Source organism: Rutidosis leptorrhynchoides, chromosome 2 (genome assembly GCF_046630445.1).
Source record: "Rutidosis leptorrhynchoides isolate AG116_Rl617_1_P2 chromosome 2, CSIRO_AGI_Rlap_v1, whole genome shotgun sequence".
Lineage (NCBI taxonomy): Eukaryota > Viridiplantae > Streptophyta > Magnoliopsida > Asterales > Asteraceae > Rutidosis > Rutidosis leptorrhynchoides.
This window is the reverse complement of record NC_092334.1, coordinates 407,954,237-407,977,408: the sequence shown is the minus strand read 5'-3', so window position 1 is coordinate 407,977,408 and position 23,172 is coordinate 407,954,237. Positions and strand designations below refer to the sequence as shown.

At 33.9% G+C, this 23,172-nt stretch overlaps 1 long non-coding RNA gene across 2 annotated transcripts; it reads left to right on the top strand.

Moving 5' to 3' along the window:
- Positions 1-11,541: 11,541 nt before the first annotated feature.
- LOC139892272 (uncharacterized) lies at positions 11,542-13,091 on the top strand. Of its 2 annotated transcripts, none has more exons than XR_011774017.1 (3): positions 11,542-11,681; positions 12,741-12,773; positions 12,874-13,084. It is a non-coding gene; the product is annotated as an uncharacterized lncRNA (long non-coding RNA). The 2 variants fall into 2 exon arrangements; XR_011774016.1 differs by lacking the exon at positions 11,542-11,681 and adding an exon at positions 11,903-12,266 and having other exon boundaries at positions 12,874-13,091.
- The last annotated feature ends 10,081 nt before the right edge of the window (positions 13,092-23,172 follow it).

Genomic DNA, 23,172 nt, shown 5'->3' with positions numbered 1-23,172 from the left:
CAGCATGTTGTAATGTCGTCAAAAGGATGAGGGTTTCGTAATGACCAACAGTCTCGTAATAACCTAAAAACCTTATTTCTTACCCCAATTACCGACTCCGTCACTTGTGGGAACGTTTTGTTTAATAGTTGTAGCCCGATGTTCTTGTTCTCACTTTGGTGAGAAGCGAACATTACTAACCCGTAAGCATAACATGCTTCTTTATGTTGCATGTTAGCCGCTTTTTCTAAATCACGAAGTCCTATATTCGGATATATTGAGTCAAAATAATTTCTTAACCCATTGCGTAAAATAGCATTTGGGTTCCCCGCAATATATGCGTCAAAGTAAACACATCGTAACTTATGGATTTCCCAATGTGATATCCCCCATCTTTCGAACGAAAGCCTTTTATAAACTAAGGCATTCTTAGAACGTTCTTCGAATGTCTTACAAACTGATCTCGCCTTAAATAGTTGTGCTGAGGAATTCTGACCGACTCTAGACAAGATTTCATCAATCATGTCTCCGGGTAGGTCTCTTAAAATATTGGGTTGTCTATCCATTTTGTGTTTTTATACTGTAAAATAGACAAGAGTTAGATTTATAAAAAAATACTTATTAATACAAGAAATTTTTACATATATCATAAAGCATAAGCACACTATATTACATATATTACACCACACGAATACAACTATCTTATTCCGACTCACTAGTTTCTTCTTCTTTGGGATATATGATGTTCCCCTAATACGAGCCGTCGTTTTCCACATTGGTTTAGAAAAACCTGGTGGTTTAGAGGTTCCCGGGCTTTTGTCACAACTTAAGAAATACGGGTGTTGACGATACATATAAAGTTCATCGGGTTTGGAATCAAATTTCTCTATTTTTATGCCCTTTCCCTTATTGTTCTCTTTTGCCTTATTAAATTGTGTTGGGGTAATTTCTATAACATCATCGGAATCCTTGTCGGGATCCGATTCATCGGAGAATTGGTAATCCTCCCAATACTTTGCTTCCTTGGCGGAAACACCATTGACCATAATTAACTTTGGTCGGTTGGTTGAGGATTTTCTTCTACTTAACCGTTTTATTATTTCCCCCACTGGTTCAATTTCTTCTTCCGATTCCGATTACGATTCTTCTTCCGGTTCCGATTCTTCTTCCGGTTCCTCTTCGGAAACTTGTGAATCAGTCCACGAATCATTCCAATTTACATTTGACTCTTCATTATTATTAGTTGAGTCAATGGGACTTGTTCTAGAGGTAGACATCTATCACATAATATCAAACACGTTAAGAGATTAATATATCACATAATATTCACATGTTAAAAATATATAGTTTCCAACAAAATTTGTTAAGCAATCATTTTTCAAGTAAACACGGTCGAAGTTCAGACTCACTAATGCATCCTAACAAACTCGATAAGACACACTAATGCAAAATTCTGGTTCTCTAAGACCAACGCTAGGATACCAACTGAAATGTCCCGTTCTTATTGATTAAAAACGTTCCATATTAATTGATTTCGTTGCGAGGTTTTGACCTCTATATGAGACGTTTTTCAAAGACTGCATTCATTTTAAAACAAACCATAACCTTTATTTCATCAATAAAGGTTTAAAAATATTTACGTAGATTATCAATTAATGATAATCTAAAATATTCTGTTTACACACGACTATTACATAATGGTTTACAATACAAATATGTTACAACGAAATAAGTTTCTTGAATGTAGTTTTTACACAATATCATACAAGCATGGACTCCAAATCTTGTCCTTATTTAATTATGCAACAGCGGAAGCTCTTAATAATCACCTGAGAATAAACATGCTTAAAACGTCAACAAAAATGTTGGTGAGTTATAGGTTTAACCTATATATATCAAATCATAACAATAGACCACAAGATTTCATATTTCAATACACATCCCATACATAGAGATAAAAATCATTCATATGGTGAACACCTGGTAACCAACATTAACAAGATGCATATATAAGAATATCCCCATCATTCCGGGACACCCTTCGGATATGATATAAATTTCGAAGTACTAAAGCATCCGGTACTTTGGATGTGGTTTGTTAGGCCCAATAGATCTATCTTTAGAATTCGCGTCAATTAGGGTGTCTGTTCCCTAATTCTTAGATTACCAGACTTAATAAAAAAGGGCATATTCGATTACGATAATTCAACCATAGAATGTAGTTTCACGTACATGTGTCTATGTTGTAAATCATTTATAAAACCTGCATGTATTCTCATCCCAAAAATATTAGATTTTAAAAGTGGGACTATAACTCACTTTCACAGATTTTTACTTCGTCGGGAAGTAAGACTTGGCCACTGGTCGATTCACGAACCTATAACAAATATGTACATATATATCAAAATATGTTCAAAATATATTTACAACACTTTTAATACATTTTGATGTTTTAAGTTTATTAAGTCAGCTGTCCTCGTTAGTAACCTACAACTAGTTGTCCACGGTTAGATGTACAGAAATAAATTGATATATATATTATCTTGAATCAATCCACGACCCATTGTATACACGTCTCAGGCTAGATCACAACTCAAAGTATATATATTTTTGGAATCAACCTCAACCCTGTATAGCTAACTCCAACATTACTGCATATAGAGTGTCTATGGTTGTTCCAAATAATATATATACATGGGTCGATATGATATGTCAAAACATTTACATACGTGTCAATGGTATCCCAAGATTACATAATATATTAGAATACATGTATAATACAATATAAGTTAGCTAGGATATGATTTGTATAGAATTGTTAATATTTCCCGTAGCTACAAAAATAAAAAAAATATCCAATCTTGTTTTACCCATAACTTCTTCATTTTAAATCCGTTTTGAGTGAATCAAATTGCTATGGTTTCATATTGAACTCTATTTTATGAATCTAAACAGAAAAATTATAGGTTTATAGTTGGAAATATAAGTTACAAGTCATTTTTGTAAGAGGTAGTCATTTCAGTCGAAAGAACGACGTCTTGATGACCATTTTGAAAAACATACTTCCACTTTGAGTTTAACCATGATTTTTGGATATAGTTTCATGTTCATAAGAAAAATCATTTTCCCAGAAGAACAATTTTTAAATCAAAGTTTATCGTAGTTTTTAATTATCAAACCCAAAACAGCCCGCGGTGTTACTACGATGGCGTATGTCCAGTTTTACGGTGTTTTTCGTGTTTCCAGGTTTTAAATCATTAAGTTAGAATATCATATAGATATAGAACATGTGTTTAGTTAATTTTAAAAGTCAAGTTAGAAGGTTTAACTTTTGTTTGCGAACAAGTTTAGAATTAACTAAACTATGTTCTAGTGATTTCAAGTTTAAACCTTCGAATAAGATAGCTTTATATGTATGAATCGAATGATGTTATGAACATCATTACTACCTAAAGTTTTGTGTATAAACCTACTGGAAAAGAGACAAATGGATCTAGCTTTAAAGGATCTTGGATGGCTTGAAAGTTCTTGAAGTAGAATCATGACAAGAAAACAAGTTCAAGTAAGATTTCCACTCGAAATAAGATTGTTATAGTTATAGAAATTGAATAAAAGTTTGAATATGAGTATTACCTTATATTAGAAAGATATCTTACTGTAAATAAGAAAGATTTCTTGAGGTCGGATGATCACTCTACAAGATTGGAAGTAAGCTAGCAAACTTGGAAGTATTCTTAATTTTATGAAACTAGAACTTGTAGAATTTATGAAGAACACTTAGAACTTGAAGATAGAACTTGAGAGAGATCAATTAGATGAAGAAAATTGAAGAATGAAAGTGTTTGTAGGTGTTTTTGGTCGTTGGTGTATGGATTAGATATAAAGGATATGTAATTTTTGTTTTCATGTAAATAAGTCATGAATGATTACTCATATTTTTTTAATTTTATGAGATATTTCATGCTAGTTGCCAAATGATGGTTCCCACATGTGTTAGGTGACTCACATAGGCTACTAAGAGCTGATCATTGGAGTGTATATACCAATAGTACATACATCTAAAAGCTGTGTATTGTACGAGTACGAATACGGGTGCATACGAGTAGAATTGTTGATGAAACTGAACGAGGATGTAATTGTAAGCATTTTTGTTAAGTAGAAGTATTTTGATAAGTGTCTTGAAGTCTTTCAAGAGTGTATGAATACATATTAAAACACTACATGTATATACATTTTAACTGAGTCGTTAAGTCATCGTTAGTCGTTACATGTAAGTGTTGTTTTGAAACCTTTAGGTTAACGATCTTCTTAAATGTTGTTAACCCAATGTTTATAATATCAAATGAAATTTTAAATTATTATATTATCATGATATTATGATGTACGAATATCTCTTAATATGATATATATACATTAAATGTCGTTACAACGATAATCGTTACATATATGTCTCGTTTCAAAATCATTAAGTTAGTAGTCTTGTTTTTACATATGTAGTTCATTGTTAATATACTTAATGATATGTTTACGTATCATTATATCATTTTAACTATATATATCCATATATATGTCATCATATAGTTTTTACAAGTTTTAACGTTCGTGAATCACCGGTCAACTTGGGTGGTCAATTGTCTATATGAAACCTATTTCAATTAATCAAGTCTTAACAAGTTTGATTGCTTAACATGTTGGAAACACTTAATCATGTAAATAACAATTTCATTTAATATATATATAAACATGGAAAAGTTCGGGTCACTACAATACTTGCGCCTTATTAAATGTATTTTTATGCATTTACTTGTTATCGTATTTAACTTTCCATGGCCCGACTAGTCTTTGTGACACGCGTACTTTTCACGAATAATATTTTTGAATATTATTTACATTCATGATTATTTATTATTAATCATTTTTAATTAACTAAAATAACTAGTTAATTACTTGGGCCTGATTTATTTAATTGTTGCATACTTGGGCTTGGACCTTTTATTAATGGATTTGAACTAGTAAGCCCACCCTACACTTTTAATGGACTTGTAAGCCCATGTTTTATGTTAGTATTACATTAAGGATAATCATGGTTAATTAAGCTAGTTAGGAGACCAAGTTGTCTCAAGCATGCAAGAGTTATTTTAACTTGTTACTCAATCTAGCTAACACCTCATTCCCACATTAGAAAGTTGCTAGTTGACTTCCTCTTTTTCCCTTGTAAACCGTCGGCCTATTAGGAGGCAAGGAGAGTTCATTTTTCATTTTCCTTATTACTTGTTCACTTGTATTTCACTTCATTTTCACACACACTTGCTTGCATTTACTTTTCTCTCTAGCATTTTCTCTCAAGCTTAGTAAGTAGCAACAATACTTCTTCTTTCTTTTCTTTTAAGAACCGAAACATTAAACACTCATCATCATCATTCTTACTTGTTTGTTACTTGGTTATTGTTTGTTGTTGTTAGAGATCAAACTTGTTAGTTTGCATCTCCATGAATCTTGCTTTCTTCACTCTTTTGTTGATGAAGAACCAAGAACAAGAACTCAAACTTGTTAGTTTGTGGTTCTATACTTAGTGTTTTCAAGATCTAGAGTTCATAAACTTGATGATCTTCTTTGTTTTCATGTTTTGTGGACTTAAATCCTAAGATCCAAACTTTGATTTGAATCTTTCTAAGTATGAAACAAACATGACATATTACTTGTAGATCTATTTTATTTCTTCATTTTTACTTACTTTAAATTCGTGTTTGATTGTTCATGGTCAAGTATTACTAGTTAAAACTTGATCTCATACTTCTTGAAACCAAAGCTAACTTTGTAAGTTCAAGAACATAGAAGTATAACTTTCTAGTTACAACTTCATATACTTATGATGGATCTAAGTTTCTATAGCTTATGGTCTTCTAATTTTGTTGTAAACAAGAGCTTATGAGCTTACATACACTTTACAAGATGAAAATCTAAGTTTCATTACTTATGGTTTCATTAAAGTAAAGATTCAAGTGTTATAACCTAGGATCTAACTTAAGAACTTTAGATCTAGACTTTTGGGTCTAGGATCTTCAAGATCTAACTAAGAACTATGTTCTACAACTTAAGATCTTGTCTACTTAGTTTACTTTCAAGTTTGTAGTTCAATATTACTTTTAGAGTTCATGTATGTGTCGGATCTAAGATCTTGATGTAACTTTGGTTCATCAAACTACTTGCAATACTTAAATGAGTTGTGCTACATGTCTTAGACTTACACAAGTGTTATTATGGTCAAACCTTGGTTAAGATGATGCAAACACATCAACGAGTTGTACACTTGAAGCTATATGCATCAAGGATGAGAACCGTGATGAGCATCGAGCACCAAGAACCCACCGGAACACTAAAGCTACTGTTTTTTGGAACTGATCAGACCACCTGGGCTACTGTAAAGTTTATTTTCAGTTAGCTCTATTCGAGTAGATAATTTTTCATTTAAGACTCGTCTTAATCCGAGTTACGATTTACGATCTATGGCCCTCCAAACATCACTATGTCCTTTTAACGTCGTGCTGAAAATTCTGACCTACTCGCACTTAGACCGTCGCCACGGTCAAACGAAGATGAGTTTGGTTCTGGAATTTTTACAGAAACTAAAGGACTCATATACGGAGCCATGTCCACTGGTCTCACCTCATTTCAGTAGGTATAGAGGCCGTGGTGACTGATCAAAGTCAGCCTTTGTTTTAAACTCTTTTCTTGAATGAAACTTACTTTACACTTTTTGGTTGATGATGAATGATGATGATACTTAAGATCTAATTTATATACTTATAAACCTTTTGGGATGATTTACTGACTTAGTAACTTTTGACTTAGGTTGAGGACTTTTCGGACCAACAAACTACTTGCTTACTTTTCCCGTGTCAACTTAACTACTACTTAACCACTGTGAGTTATAGCATCCCTTTTTACTTTAACTATTTTGGAAACTGAGAATACATGCGCATTTTACGTTTTACATACTAGGCACGAGTACTTAAACTTTATATATGTGTGGGTTATACAACGGCATAAACTTTCCCCTTAGCTCGGTAACGTTTAGTCATCGGTCTTTGAACCGGTGAACACGAATCTTAGATATGGATCCATAGGGTTTGACATCCCCACTCGGGCTAGTAGCGCTAGCATTTAAAGGGTGTTTAATACTTCGTAAATATACGCACTCGCCAAGTGTACTTTTAGGGGGTGATAAACGTTAAGTTAGTTACCAAGTGCCCACGGTTAAACATATACTTTTCATACTGTTTTGAAACGTTGTTGAAGCACTGAAATCTCGTGGCCTACCTTACATTACTGTTATACTTAAACTATAGCTCACCAACCTTTGTGTTGACGTTTTTAAGCATGTTTTTCTCAGGTGCTTAAGGTTGCTTGCTTCTGCTGTTGTACTAGTCTTACTGATTAGCCACCCGCTACCTTATTAGAGATGTTATCGCATGAAACATTTTATCTTGCATTCAAACTCTATTACTTTTGAACAACGATTTGTAACGACCTAAGGGTCACGTACTATTATTAGTTGCTTCCGTTCAAAGAAGTATACTTTTGGTTGTAAAACATTTGACGTTGGTTATGACGTCACCTTTTATCATGAATGCAAACTTGTTTTGAAAACGCATATAGTGTTTGACCTTGTAATGATCCTGTTGTTGATGGTCCGTACATGTTGATTTAGTACGGGGCGTCACAAGTTACATTAATTATTCACTCCCAACCCCCAAGTAAAATATTAAAAGTTTTAAAATTTGACAAACAACTTCTTAATATATTATTAATAAGCCTAAAATTTTTAAAACTCATTTTCGGATCACCGTTTATTTTGAAATCATATAAGTTCGAATTAAATTTCTCTAATATCAATCGGAACATCAAACGAGTATTATAATCCTTTTATATTTATTTTTTAATATACTTTTATGTATATATAGATATGTTTTAAATAATAATTATTATAATATCATATTTCTTAACAACAACATTCAATATTTCAAATTATACTTCCAATTGTTATTTATATATATACACACATATCTATTTACAAATAGTTGTTCGTGAATCGTTGAGAACAGTCGAAGGGTAATTGAATACTTGAACACGGTTAAAAAATTTTGAGACTTCAACATTACAGACTTTGCTTATCGTGTCGGAAACATATAAAGATTAAGTTTGAATTTGGTCGGAAATTTTCGGGTCGTCACAATAATCATAAACTTTACTCGGGCTTTGCACTTTCGGTAATAGAGTTATAATTGTATGATTAATTTCAGAAAGCAGTTGGCCATTTCGAAAGAAATCCTGGATGGCATCCATAACTTCATCCCCAATAATATCCCACGAGGCTTTAAAGAATTCAACCGTGTACCCATCCGGACCCGGCGATTTATTGTTTCCCATATCGAAAATAACGTCTTTTACCTCTTTTATTGTAACCTGACGAATCATTTGAAGCGCCTTCTCTTGAGCGATGCTACTAGAAAACAAAGATAAAGGGACATCAGGCTGTACTAAATTTGCTGAACTACCAAGAAAATTCGTGAAGTGGCTAACAAATAAATTCGGGATATCAGCATCATCAACCATCATACCTTGATCATTGACAATAGCACTAATTCTGCTTCTATGCTTCTTACCTTTAACAATTTTATGAAAATAGCTACTGTTATTGTCGCCAACACGTAACCATTCAACCTTCGATTTCTGTTTCAAGAATCTTTCTTTATCAAGCACATCATCATTGTATGCTCTCAACAAGCAACTCGCATCATCACATAAATCAGTAGAGAAAGGGCATCTATCTAGAGCTATTTGAGCTTCTTCCAACTCTACTTTGAGATTTCTGACACCAGCATGCAAATTACCTTTTTGCCACATTAATTTCCGAAGAGGTTTTTTCAACCACCTTAATTTTTTAACTACCTGAAACATCTTGTGACCAACCACAACACGACGCCAACCTTTTAATACTACCTCATCAAAACCTTCTTTGTATACAATAAAGTTTCCAAACTTAAAAGGTTTATGGCGGATAACATTAGCAACTGGGAACGTAAGGATAGCAGGCGAGTGATCTGATACCCCATACGGTTTAAAGTTTACAAACGCTTTATCATACTCCTCAATGAAACAATCGTTACCCATAACTCGATCAACCTTTTTTAATAAGCCATTAGTAGAAAAGAGACTTTGGTTCCAAGTGAAATGCATACCTGAATGGTTAACATCACTCATATTTAAATCTTCCACGCATTCTCGAAATTCCTTCATAGCAATGGTGACACGAGAACTACCAACACTATAATCCTCCGGATCTAAGGCAGCATTGAAATCTCCCATTAGGACCCAAGGATGGTTACCAACAAAAAGTTTATGCATCTTTAGGTCATTCCACAACGCGCGACGTGTAATATAATAATTATCAGCATAAATAATAGATACATAAAGTTGCACATTTCCCGTCAAGGATTTAACAAAACAGTGAATGACCTGATGTGTCATATTAAGAACCATCACTTGAACTACATTTGGGTTCCAGCCAAGAATAATACGTATACCTCCTGAGCACATAGACTGGTTCGATACCCACATCCAATTCGGGAACACATTCGTGCAAATTCTTGTGAGCTTTGCAAGATCCACATGAGTGTCAAGAATACCACATAAACACAAATCATTATTAGACACAACATTAATGATCTCCTTTTGCTTAGGGTGGAGATTTAGACCCCTTATATTCCATGTTGCGAATTTAACCATTGGAAACAATCTTATATGGAGTGCTTGCCCCTTTTGTTGTATTTGCCATGAATTGCGATGTTTCATCCTTATTAACTTCTAAGTCACTTTCTTCATCCTCCAATGGTTTCGGCACCACATGGGAATCTTCCTGTCTAACGTTATCATCATCTAAGTCATTGAGAAGTTCATATGGGTTCTTAATAGCAACACCACTTGTACCTTGATCCGTATCCTTATCATTCGCTATCCCCGAGTCACTTTCATGTGTATATACATGCGTTTCAATATTCGTTTTCTTAACAGGACGATACGCTAGAATACATTTTTGTTTCCCAACATTATAGCCACTCAGCTTTTTGTTCTGCTCACTCGGACCTTTAACTGAGTTCTTCTTTTTTACTTCTTCAAACCCATCATTTACTGCAGTTTTAGGATCAACATTAATAACTACATTCTTGGGACATTGAGAATCTTTATGACCAAAAATAACACACTTAGAACATCACGGCGGCTTCCATTCATACTCAACATTTAGGTTACATGTAGTTTTGCTAGTACCATCTACATTAGGAATTGCCATCTTGACCGATTCCTTTAACTCTTTTTCAGACGAAATTTCAATCAATGCTCTAGCAAAATTTGGTCTACCCCATGATTCCGTACACATAGTACTAGTATAAGAATCCAATGTCATTGGATTACCTATCTTTGAAGCAATCATACTCAAGCCAATTTATGTAAACCCGACAAGCGGAATATCATGAATTTTTACCCAACATGGGACTTTGTTGAGTTCTTCCTTTGTAAGAGGCAAATCTGAAGACCATTTATTGAGGATAATCGGGCATGCGCATATAATCCATGGACCGGATTCCAGAACACCTTGTAACCCTACTTCAGAATTGAACTTGAAAAAGAAGAATCCTTTCGAGTTCATCATGATCTTGTCTAGCCCAAATTTCTTCCGCACATTAGTAACATAATTTTTAACGACGAGATACGCTAATCTTTTACCCAAAAGTACCCATATAGCGTATTGCTATAACGCTCATTAACCTCCTGAATCGACTCAATGGGTAGCTCTACATCAATATCATTATCCAGATTTGGTGTAGGTTCAATAAAACGAAAATTGATCTTTTTACCTTTGTTCTGGCTACCACTAAGAATCTCTTTGAACGATCCTTTATCTTCTTGAACAAACAAACGTGGAAAGCCATGAGAAGAACCATTTGATACGTTCACAGTTTTATTTTTTGGGTCTAGACATGGAAAATCCATATCATATTCCTTATCGTTCTCTTCATCATTCACGCCTTTCTCCGATCCAATACTAGCAGAATAAGCACTAACCGTATCTTCTTCTTCGATGCTTTTAAGCTGTTCATTCATGCAAACTGGGGCAGCCGATGACGCAGAATCATGGGTACCCTTGTCTTCAACATCGACACTCTTATCAAAATTAATTGGAGCAGAAGAAGAATCGTTACTCTTATCAGCGCCGACTTCTGTAACCCCGATTTTTCTATTACGTAAGACCCTAGGTTGCGTACATGGTTTTGGTTTTGAAGCTGTTCCCCCGGAACTCTCTCCCATCCGATTCAATTGCAGAACCTTGATTACAGATTGAACAATACTAGAACACAAAGAATTGATCAACAATCGGATTTGTCGATCATGAAAAAAAATCGCCAGAAACTCGCCCTAAAAGTGCGGAGGAATTAAAAGGAATTTCCAACCGTCTATTTTTGTAATTGTGACTGACCTGTTATTTTCAGTAAATATTAGATATCCATCATTTATTCATCAGATATTTTCATCTTCTCTGAGTTTCACTTTTAGCGATTTCATATGTCTTCAATCCGATGAAGGTTGCTGATATCCTTGAGTTTATCTCAATGACGGTGAACAATTGCCCGGTAGTAATAAAGGTACCATATTTTTTCAATTACAGTTGCTACCCCTGCTCACCAGGGTTTTTGATTCGTTGTTTATTATTTTTATCTATTAGGGTTTTACGATACATCTTCAATTCTTAAAGAGTGGGTGTTTTGGGTATAGATGACTTTCTTTTTTAGTACGAAGGCCAAATCACGAACACATTTAATTTATGTATAATTACGGAGTATAAGGAATGAGGAAATAATATATTGTGTTTGCTTTATGGTATGTATCCTTCAATGCAGTTAATTCGATAGTGAAGTGTTGGTAATCGTAACATTATTTTGATTCACATGATGTCTTACATTTACCAGCTAATAAAAGTCTCACTCCTAACACATAGAAGGGGAGTAGAATTTCTAGGGCATTAGAAGTAGGAGGACAACATCTCGATGATGTTACGACTGATATTTACATCCTTTCATTCACAAGGTATCTTCAACTTCAATTGCAATTTATTTGTTGGGGAGCACAGGGGAAAATGATGCATTGATCACTCGGTTGGGGGGCATCGTTAAAAAATTAGACTTTGGAGTTTTCAAAAATGGATTCCTTTTATCAAATGATGCATTCGGGTGAGACTAAGAAAACAACTTTCATATTATTTCTATCTCTTTACAGTGATTAATAAAGCTTATGTTCAACTTATGATTATTACGATTGCTGCAATCTATTACAAATCACTCTTTTGTCAGGTGAGTTAAAACTATGGTCAACCATAATATATTGAATATGTTCTGTTATGGAATTGAATGAAATGGATGCATGCTATTAGTTCTCAAGTATGATTTTTTTTTTTTTTTTTTTTTTTTTTTTTTTTTTCAAATTGCGTATACAAAATGGAGTTATTGGGCTTGATTTCATCTATTTTATAGATATCCATGTAATATGATTTGTTAGTTACCAACTGTTTAATTACACAACTTAAATATCAAACTTGGGTGTTGGTTTGTGGATGTAGTCACTTCGAATGTCATTTTCTTATCTTATCGTAATTGTATACCTGACTTTCATTTTTATTGTATTTTTTTGTGATTGACATGTTGTAGGTGATTAAATAGCATACACAATTGCTCCACAAGGTAAGCTATATATGATTACGCTTATTCCTTGGTAGGTACTTTGTCTCTATGAATAAAGTTAGATGGTTTCAAAAGTTTTTGTATCCATTGTGCACCGTAGGTTATGAAGTTTGTGGAGATTGTAACGATAGTCAAGTGAAGAAATGGTATAAAGTTCAAGAAATTGAAAAAACCGTGTGTCAATTATAAAGGCCATAGTTATCTGAAGACCATATGAAACAACTGCTATAGGGTCACAACTGTTGCTTACTACGATTATATATATTTTTTTTTTTTGAAAAGCAAGAAGGACTTATATTGAACAATCACGAATAGTACATGGATGACTGGGCACCCTTAACAGCACGATACATCACGAAAGAAATAAGGAAAACAAATTACATCGCCCTAAGCTAATTGCAATGATTGCAACTAACAAAAGGAGTTAAAACTAAGGGTGTGAAAACCATTGTAGCCAATCCATAATATGACCCTTGCAACGTCGTGAAATCCAATCATATGAAAGAACTTGAACCTCGCTAAATAAGGATGGGACCGTCTCGAGCTTATTCTTGAACACCTTTGCATTTCTATTCTTCCATAGAATGTAACAAACCACCCAACAAACCGCTTGCCATTGATTCTTTTTATGATCCTGTGCTACACAACCGAAAGTAGCATTAAAAATATCCTCAAACCCGAATATAGCCGAATTATACCCCCACCATTTAAGAACTTTAGCCCAAATGTCTTTTGTCACTTGACAGGAAAAAAGTATATGCTCCACCGTCTCAATGTCACCATTACAAATCGGGCATCATTATCTAAGTAGGGCACAACTACTATTGTGCAAATAGACATGAAATCGGAATTGTCTTAACAAATGTTTTAAAGGAGACAATTATGGAGTTACACAAAAAATGAAGACTTAAGAATATTTTATATGGGTTATGGTCTTAATTTGTTTGTGGCAGAAATTTTTGGGAATTAAAAACTAAGATTCAGCCTTTCAAAAAAAAAAAAAAAAACTAAGATTCAGTTTTTGGTTGTATATATTTAGTTGTACTGTTTTTGATTATTTTATATGTTGGAGTTGGAAAAAACTGAACTATAGAATGCAAGCTTCTTAGTATTTTTATTTATTATTATTTTTTTTTTTTATCTTGATTGTGACCTTAATTTATTTGGTGCAGAAACCTGTATGTTGATGTTTTGTTTATTAACATTGTTTTGTTCATGAATTTTGGATAATAGTCAATATAATGAGTGGCCATATAGTTGAAACAAGTAGTGAAGTAATATCAAAAGTTTTTGCATATAAATAAATCTGCAACAAACAAATATAATATCAATTAATCTTTTATATAATATTTTTTTCTTTATACATTATACGTCATACCTGTGTGCGTGTTATATATGTCCCATAATCTTATTAATTATTTTTTGCGTTATCCCGTGTATTCACGGGGGTCATGAACTAGTTAAGGAGTAAAAATGTAAAATGTCAAACGTGTTATAATTCAGTAGGCTTATAACTACCTTTAGTGGTTTGATTCTTGATGTTATAATTCAGTAGGCTTATAACTACCTTTAGTGGTTTGATTCTTGATGTTATAATTCAGTAGGCTTATAACTACCTTTAGTGATTTGATTCTTGATTTAGAATACTAATAATGAAGTGTAAGAACAAAGATGATAATGGAGAGAAAGAAAGAAACACTTTGTAAGTGTGAGAAATGGTGCAAGTTTAATGCTTGCATTCATGAGTATTTATAGCCTAAAATCTCAATATAAAAATACATACTTTGTGTACCAAAATTGACTATATGTATACACCAAAATTGACTATCCATATCTATATTATTATTATTATTATTATAACACTCCCCCTTGGATAGCAATTTTATTTTGTTGAAGATCAACTATAAATTACTGCCTCGTTAAAAACCTTGCTAAAGAAAACCCAGTGGGAAAAAACTTTAGCTAAGGGAAAAAGAGTGCAGCATGGAGTTGACTCCCCCTCAAGTAGACATCGCTTCAGCTGTTACATCTTTTGAACATGTCTCATGCCAATGTTATGAACGTGTGTTCTGAAAATAGCAGTTGGAAGTGCTTTCGTGAAAAGATCAGCAGAGTTTTTGCTAGATTGCACATATCTCATTTCAATCTGGTTGTCCTTAATGAGATTTTGAGTGTATGAGAAGAATCTAGGTGGTATGTGTTTTGTTCGGTCACTTTTGATATACCCTTCTTTCATCTGTGCTATGCAAGCTGCATTATCTTCATAGATAGTTGTTGGACTTTTATCGCGTTCTAGTCCACAAGAATCAGTAATGAGTTGTGTCATTGATCTCAACCAAAAACATTCTCGAGTAGCTTCATGTAATGCAATCACTTCGGCATGATTTGACGATGTAGCAACAAGTGTTTGTTTTTGAGAACGCCATGATATTGCAGTACCTCCATTTAGGAATACATATCCAGTTTGAGATTTAGCTTTATGTGGATCAGATAAATAACCTGCATCTGCATAACCAACCAAATCTTGTTTTGATTCGTTAGAATAAAATAATCCTAAATCAGTAGTTCCTCGAAGGTATCGAAATATGTGTTTGATCCCATTCCAGTGTCTTTTGGTAGGAGTAGAGCTGAACCTTGCCAACAAATTAACTGCAAAAGAAATGTCAGGTCTTGTACAATTTGTAAGATACATAAGAGCTCCAATTGCACTAAGATATGGTACTTCTGGTCCAAGAATGTCTTCTTGATCTTCACATGGACGAAATGGATCAGCTTCAACATTGAGTGATCTAACAACCATAGGAGTACTTAATGGTTTTGCCTTGTCCATATTGAAACGTTTCAAAATCTTTTCAGTATATGTTGTTTGATGTACAAGTAAACCATTAGGCATATGCTCAATTTGTAAACCAAGGCAATACTTGGTTTTTCCGAGATCTTTCATTTCAAATTCTTTCTTTAGAAGTTGAATGGCTTCATGGATCTCTTTATTTGTACCTATGATGTTAAGATCATCAACATAAACAGCTATGATCACATATCCGGATGTTGTTTTCTTAATGAAAACACAAGGGCAAGTAAGATTATTTGTATACCCTTTGCTTATCAAGTAATCACTTAATCGGTTATACCACATACGTCCCGATTGTTTTAACCCATATAAAGATCTTTGTAATTTAATCGAATACATTTCTTTGGGTTTTGCATTTGATGCTTCTGGTACCTTAAATCCTTCAGGTATCTTCATATATATATCACTATCAAGTGATCCATATAGGTAAGCAGTCACAACATCCATGAGATGCATTTCTAAATTTTTAGAAACTGCCAGACTGATTAAGTACCTAAAAGTAATTGCATCCATAACAGGAGAATAAGTTTCTTCATAATCAATTCCCGGTCTTTGAGAAAAACCTTGAGCTACAAGTCTAGCTTTATACCTTGTAACTTCATTTTTCTCATTTCTTTTTCGGACAAAAATCCATCTGTATCCTACAGGTTTCACATCTTTAGGAGTGAGAATGATGGATCCGAAAACTTTTCTTTTATTGAGTGATTCTAATTCAGCTCGTATTGCTTCTTTCCATTGAGCCCAATCATGTCTATTTTGACATTCAACCATAGATGTTGGTTCTGGATCATCATCATTATTCATGATGTCATATGCAACATTAAATGAAAATTTCTCATCAAGATTTTTCATTTCATTTCGGTTCCATAATATTTTTGAATATGCATAATTGATTGCAATTTCTGTATTGACATCATCAATCTCCTCTGCAGTAGGAGTACTGATTTGTGGTTCTTCTTGAACACTTTCTTTTACTTCATTATCATCTGATTTTCTTTTTCGAGGATTTTTATCCTTTGAACCGATTGGTCTTCCACGTTTCTGACGTGGCAAAGATTCATGAGTGACGTTATTGCCAGCTTTTGGAATTTCAATTCGAGCTGGAGTATTTACTGCTGGTATATATGATTTTGTCACCGTTTTTGTATCTGTAAATGCATCAGGCAATTGATTTGCAAGTTCTTGTATATGCATTATCTTTTGAACTTCTGTCTCGCATTCTTTTGTGCGAGGATCAAGATACTTTAATTGAGGTTCACACCATGAAACATCATTTTCTTTATTTTTCATTTCTCCCCCTAATCTAGGGAACAATGTTTCATTAAAATGACAATCAGCAAAACGTGCTGTAAAAACGTCACCTGTCATAGGTTCAATATACCTTAATATTGAAGATGTTTCATATCCAACATATATTCCCAACCTCCTTTGAGGACCCATTTTTGTACGTTGTGGTGTCGCAATTGGAACATACACTGCACAACCAAATGTTCTAAGATGGGAAATATTTGGCTCTTGACCAAAAGCAAGTTGTAGGGGGGAATATTTATGACTTGCACTTGGTCTGATGCGAATCAATGCAGCAGCATGTAAAATTGCATGACCCCATATAGATACAGGGAGTTTTGTTCTCATTATCAATGGTCTAGCGATTAACTGTAAACGTTTAATCAATGACTCGGCTAAACCATTTTGTGTATGCACATGAGCAACAGAATGTTCAACAACAATTCCTATAGACATGCAATAGTCATTAAATGCTTGAGATGTAAATTCACCAGCATTATCAAGTCTCACCCTTTTAATGGTGTAATCAGGAAAATGAGCTCTCAATTTAATAATTTGGGCAAGAAATTTTGCAAATACCACATTACGGCTTGATAACAGACAAACATGAGACCATCTGCTAGATGCGTCTATTAGAACCATGAAATATCTAAATGGTCCACATGGTGGATGAATTGGTCAACATATATCACCTTGAATTCTTTCAAGAAACATTGGTGATTCTTTCTCAACCTTAAGTGGTGAGGGTCTAGTTATCAATTTTCCAAGAGAGCAAGATGTACATGGAACCATTGTATCATGATGGATTTTTCTATCCTTTAGTGGATGTCCATGAGTACATTCAATAATCCTTTTCATCATTGTTGATCCTGGATGGCCTAATCTGTTATGCCATAAACTGAATACACCAGGATCAATATATTTTTCGTTAACTACCATATGTATTTCTGGTACATTTATATGTGTATAATGTAATCCAGAACTAAGTCTTGGCAGTTTTTCAACCACATGACTCTTGTCAGTGATACTTAAATATTTCTCATTTTCTGTTGTCACTGACTGATAATCATACCCGTTAAGGTATATGTCGGAGAAACTCAATAAATTTCTGCTTGACTTGGGAGAAAATAAGGCATCATTTATTAAAAATTTTGTACCATTTGGTAGTATGAAATTTGCCTTTCCTATCCCTTTTATCAAGTTAGCAGGTCCTGATATTGTATGTATAGTTCCTTCCGTTGGTTTTAGATCAATAAAATATTTCTCGGATTTAAGTATAGTGTGTGTAGTTCCACTGTCTGCTATACAGAGATCTCCACCACTTGATTGATGTTGTATTCCAGCAAAATTCATATTGAACTTCATATATAAGAAATAAATAGTGAGTACATTAATATTACACAATATTTTAAACGCAAATAGATAGTACTGAAACATTTAGCAAACATAATGACAAAGACAGACGATATTAAATCGTTTATTTTTCAAAAAACACACAACTTAAACATTCAAGAAATCTTCATATAAATCAGATGGTTTCTCAGTGACTGTTGGATCAATATTATCCACAAAATTTACTTCCTTTTCTTTACCTTTCAGCGAATCCTGATACATCTTAACAAGATGTTTAGATGTTCGGCAAGTATTAGCCCAGTGGCCCATTCTACCACATCTGTAGCAAGATTCTTCAGAATTTTTAGAAGAATTTTCTTCAACATCTTGTTTAATGGGCTTGTTTTGTGGTTGATATTTATATTTTCGTGGATTACTATTTCTTTGACCACCACGGCCACTACCACGACCACGCCCATTACCATTACCATAAGGATGGTTTCTACCATAGTTATGGCTTTTGGCATGATGATGGTGATGGTTATTATAACCACGACCTTGCCCGCGTCCTTGTCCCTGTTTATAATTATTTGCAGTATTTGCTTCAGGGATTGCAAGTGTACCAGTAGGACGGGATTGCTGATTTTTCATTAATAGCTCATCATTTTGCTCTGCAACTAAGAGATATGAATTAAGTTCAGGATATGTTTTGAACTTTAGCATTCTCAAATTTCTTTGCACTGTGATGTTTGCAGCATTCATTGTGGAGAAAGTTTTCTCCATCATGTCTGCATCACTAATTTCATGTCCACAGAATTTAAGTTGTGAACATGTATTATACAGAGCTGAGCTGTATTCATTTACTTTCTTAAAGTCTTGGAACCTTAATGTTCTCCATTGTTCCATTGCAGCTGGAAGTAAAATTTCTCTTTGATTATTGAATCTGCTTTTGAGACCTTCCCATAAAACATGGGGATCTTCTACAGTCACATAATTATTTTGTAAGCATTCATCAATATGTTGATGAATAAAGCAACATGCCGTAGCTTGTTCTTTTTCAGAACAAGTGTTGTTTTCATTTATGGTTTCAAGAATGCCCATTGATTTAAGATGCATTTTTACTTTTATAACCCATGGCATGTAGTTGTTTCCAGTTGATTCTAAAGGAGTAAATTTAAGCTTTTCCAGATTCGACATTTTCTATTATCAAAAATTAAAACAAACATCATGATAAATTAGAGTCAATTTATATTCATAAGTATATAAACATTAAACATAAATTTAATATAACATAAATGATAAGTAGGTGACAGTGTCGACCATGTGTAAGTAATCATAAATAAATGTTATATAACAAAAATATAAATATTAGTAAACATAAATGAAAATTTGGCGACAGTGTCGACCATATATTTTTTCAGGTGGTATAACCGACTATATCATTCTGGTGGTATAACCGACCATATATCATTTTGGTGGTATAACCGACCATATATCATTTTGGTGGCAGAGCCAACCATATTTAGTATTAAGATTATCGTGCTGATAACGTGTTATAATTCAGTAGGCTTATAACTACCTTTAGTGGTTTGATTCTTGATGTTATAATTCAGTAGGCTTATAACTACCTTTAGTGGTTTGATTCTTGATGTTATAATTCAGTAGGCTTATAACTACCTTTAGTGATTTGATTCTTGATTTAGAATACTAATAATGAAGTGTAAGAACAAAGATGATAATGGAGAGAAAGAAAGAAACACTTTGTAAGTGTGAGAAATGGTGCAAGTTTAATGCTTGCATTCATGAGTATTTATAGCCTAAAATCTCAATATAAAAATACATACTTTGTGTACCAAAATTGACTATATGTATACACCAAAATTGACTATCCATATCTATATTATTATTATTATTATTATAACAAAACGGCATTTTTAAAAAATTATAAAGGAAATAACAACAAAATTACATTGAACAAAATATGTAAGCCCGTGAGCCTATGAGCTTAGCCCAACTATTTCAGTAGGCTTATTAGTCTAACTCAATAATAATAATAATACTATCAGTACTAATATAATAATTAATAATAATAATAATAATAATAATAATAATAATAATAATAATAATAATAATAATAATAATAATAATAATAATAACAATAACAATTGGCTCATTCCCTTTTACTTACCTTGAGTTACCAATTATCGCTAACATGAACAAATATGAAAATTGGAAACCGGTTATTGATAAGGTTGAGAAAAGGCTTTCGGATTGAGAGAGCCCGTACGATGTCTATCGGTGAACGTGCAACCCTCGTGATTTCGGTTCTCAATAGTTTGCCCTTGTACTACTTTTCCCTCTTCCGTGCCCCAACTAGCGTGCTTAAAAAACTTGAGAGATTAAGAAGAAATTTTTTTTGGGGTGGGGCGGGAGACGAGTCAAAAATCTCGTGGGTTAAATGGGATGATGTCATCCGACCTTACAAGGATGGCGGACTAAATTTTGGGTCACTTAATTGTAAAAACTTAGCACTAATTGGCAAGTGGTGGTGGAGGTTTCATACCGAACCCACCTCTTTGTGGGTTAGTGTTATCAAAAGTATTTTTGGGGGGGTCGGGTTTACTATCTTCGGGTGGGTTTTGTTCACTTGCATGTTCTAACTCTACTTGGAGGAAAATTGTGAAAACAGGTTTCGAGATTGATAGCCTTGGAATCGATTTCTCCAAGTCTTTTGTGAAGGTGCTTGGTAACGGGAACTCAACAAAGTTTTTGGTGGATTCATGGCTAACGGATACTCCACTAAAAGATACATTTAAAAGATTAGTGAGACTTGATTGTAACATTAATGCTTTGGTGTCGGATCGTGTGGTTTTGGATGGAGATATTTGTGGTGCAAATTGGGCATGGGTGCGCGAGGTCACGGGTAGAACAAGGGGGGAGTTGATCGAACTCGAAGGGCTACTTGCTAGTGCGAAAATGGAGCTAGACAAGGAAGATTATTGGTCTTGGAAGCTTTGTGGGTCCGGTAATTTCTTGACTAGTTCACTTACAACGCATATCATGGAAGCATGTTTTCCCGAGACAACTTCGGGTAATCCAACGCAAAGGAATTATTTGGTTCCAAAAAAAGTGGGTGTCTTCGCGTGGAGAACTAGGCAGATGAGGTTGCCCGCCTTGTCCGAACTCGACAAGCGTGGTATTGACCTCCACTCCGTTCTTTGCCCTCTATGTGATGATGAAATTGAAACAGTAGAACATGCCTTATTTTCGTGTACAAAGGTTCGGGAAGTGTGGGCGAAGATCTTTAATTGCTGGGGCACTACTTCGAGTAATCTAACCTTCGATGATATTTTAAATGGGTGGGTCCAATTGCAAGTTTCGAAGGTGGGGGAAAAGGTTTGGCAAGCAATGACTTGGGCAAGCTTATATCTCATTTGGAAAAATAGGAACAATATGATCTTCAAAAAGTCGTGTTGGTCACCTCCGGTGGCGCTTTGTGATATTCAAGCAATGACTTATGAATGGATAGGGAAAAGGTGCAAGAAAAAGAAGGAGATAACAAGTTTCGAGTGGCATGTTTGGTTGCATAATCCGCAATCCTTAATTATGTAATCTTTTTGTGTGTATCTTGTGCGCTAGTTTTGTAATTTACATAGGATTCTATCTCGGTATCATTATGTATATCACCTTGTGTGAACTCGTGTAACATCTGGGTTTTTTCTAATATAAATTGCCGTTAAAAAAATAATAATAACAATAACAATAATAAGAATAATAATAAAGAAAAAAATGCGTATGCAATTTTGTTAATTGTTGTTCTAAAACTATAAAGAAAAAAATGCGTATGCAATTTTGTTAATTGTTGTTCTAAAACTAGAACTTTGCAGAAAATGGTTCAACACTTATCACCTATGTGTTATAAGAAAACCTCTAACAAGTATTTTCTTTAAAGGCTAGTATTTGGAATTACTGACGGGAATAACCCATCCAACACTCGATCATTTTTCACGCACACACGCATTTTCGGGCGAAAGCCTGAACTGCATTACAAGGACCCGGTCAACCATCCCGAAGGGGCAGGCGGAGCGGCCGAAATCTTAGAATACGGGTTGGTAAAACCTCCCCGGAGTCACTCCATAAATCTGGTAATACCCTGAAATATTTTAAGAGATGAGACTCGAATTTGAGACCTCTCACTCCACCCAACACACAAGATGTTGAGTTTATTACTAGGCCACAAGCACCTGAGTACAAACAATTTACAAAGCCTTCTTTTTAAATAAGTTAGGCTAGACAATCAAATAACCTCAAAGTAAATTACTTCAGTTGTCCATAACTTTTTCCTCAAAACATCTGCCTGGCATGTCTTCAACGATAAATAACTGTTCCATGAACTTTATAGTACATTCACCGCGAATAGAAAAGTTCAAATCTACAATTTAGCCCTTAATGTTATATACTGTATGTTAAAATTCAATGCAAATTTAGAATAATATGAAATTAGTAAATGTATATGGGTAAAATATTTAGATATTAATATGAATATGAAAAATATCTAAATATTAAAATGTAAAAGAAAAATCTAGAAGATAAAATGTAAAACTATGGAAATATCTAGTGTGTAGAACTTTTCATGCAGTAGTATAAATATGAGTAGTGATTTCATGTGTGTGAGAGTTGTGAGGAAGTAAGAAGAGTGTGAATTAGAGAAGAGAAAACTTATAAGTAAGTAATATTGTAATTGTATTTTGTATTAATAAAAGTGTTCTTTGTTAAGTTTTCCGGTTAAGCCTTAGTTCGTGTTTGAGTTCTTAGTGCACTTGTGTTATTTTTATTATATGGTCGGCTCCGCCGCCTAAGTGATATATGGTCGGTTATACCGCCTGAATGATATATGGTCGACATTGTCGCCTAAGTATTATTGTGCAC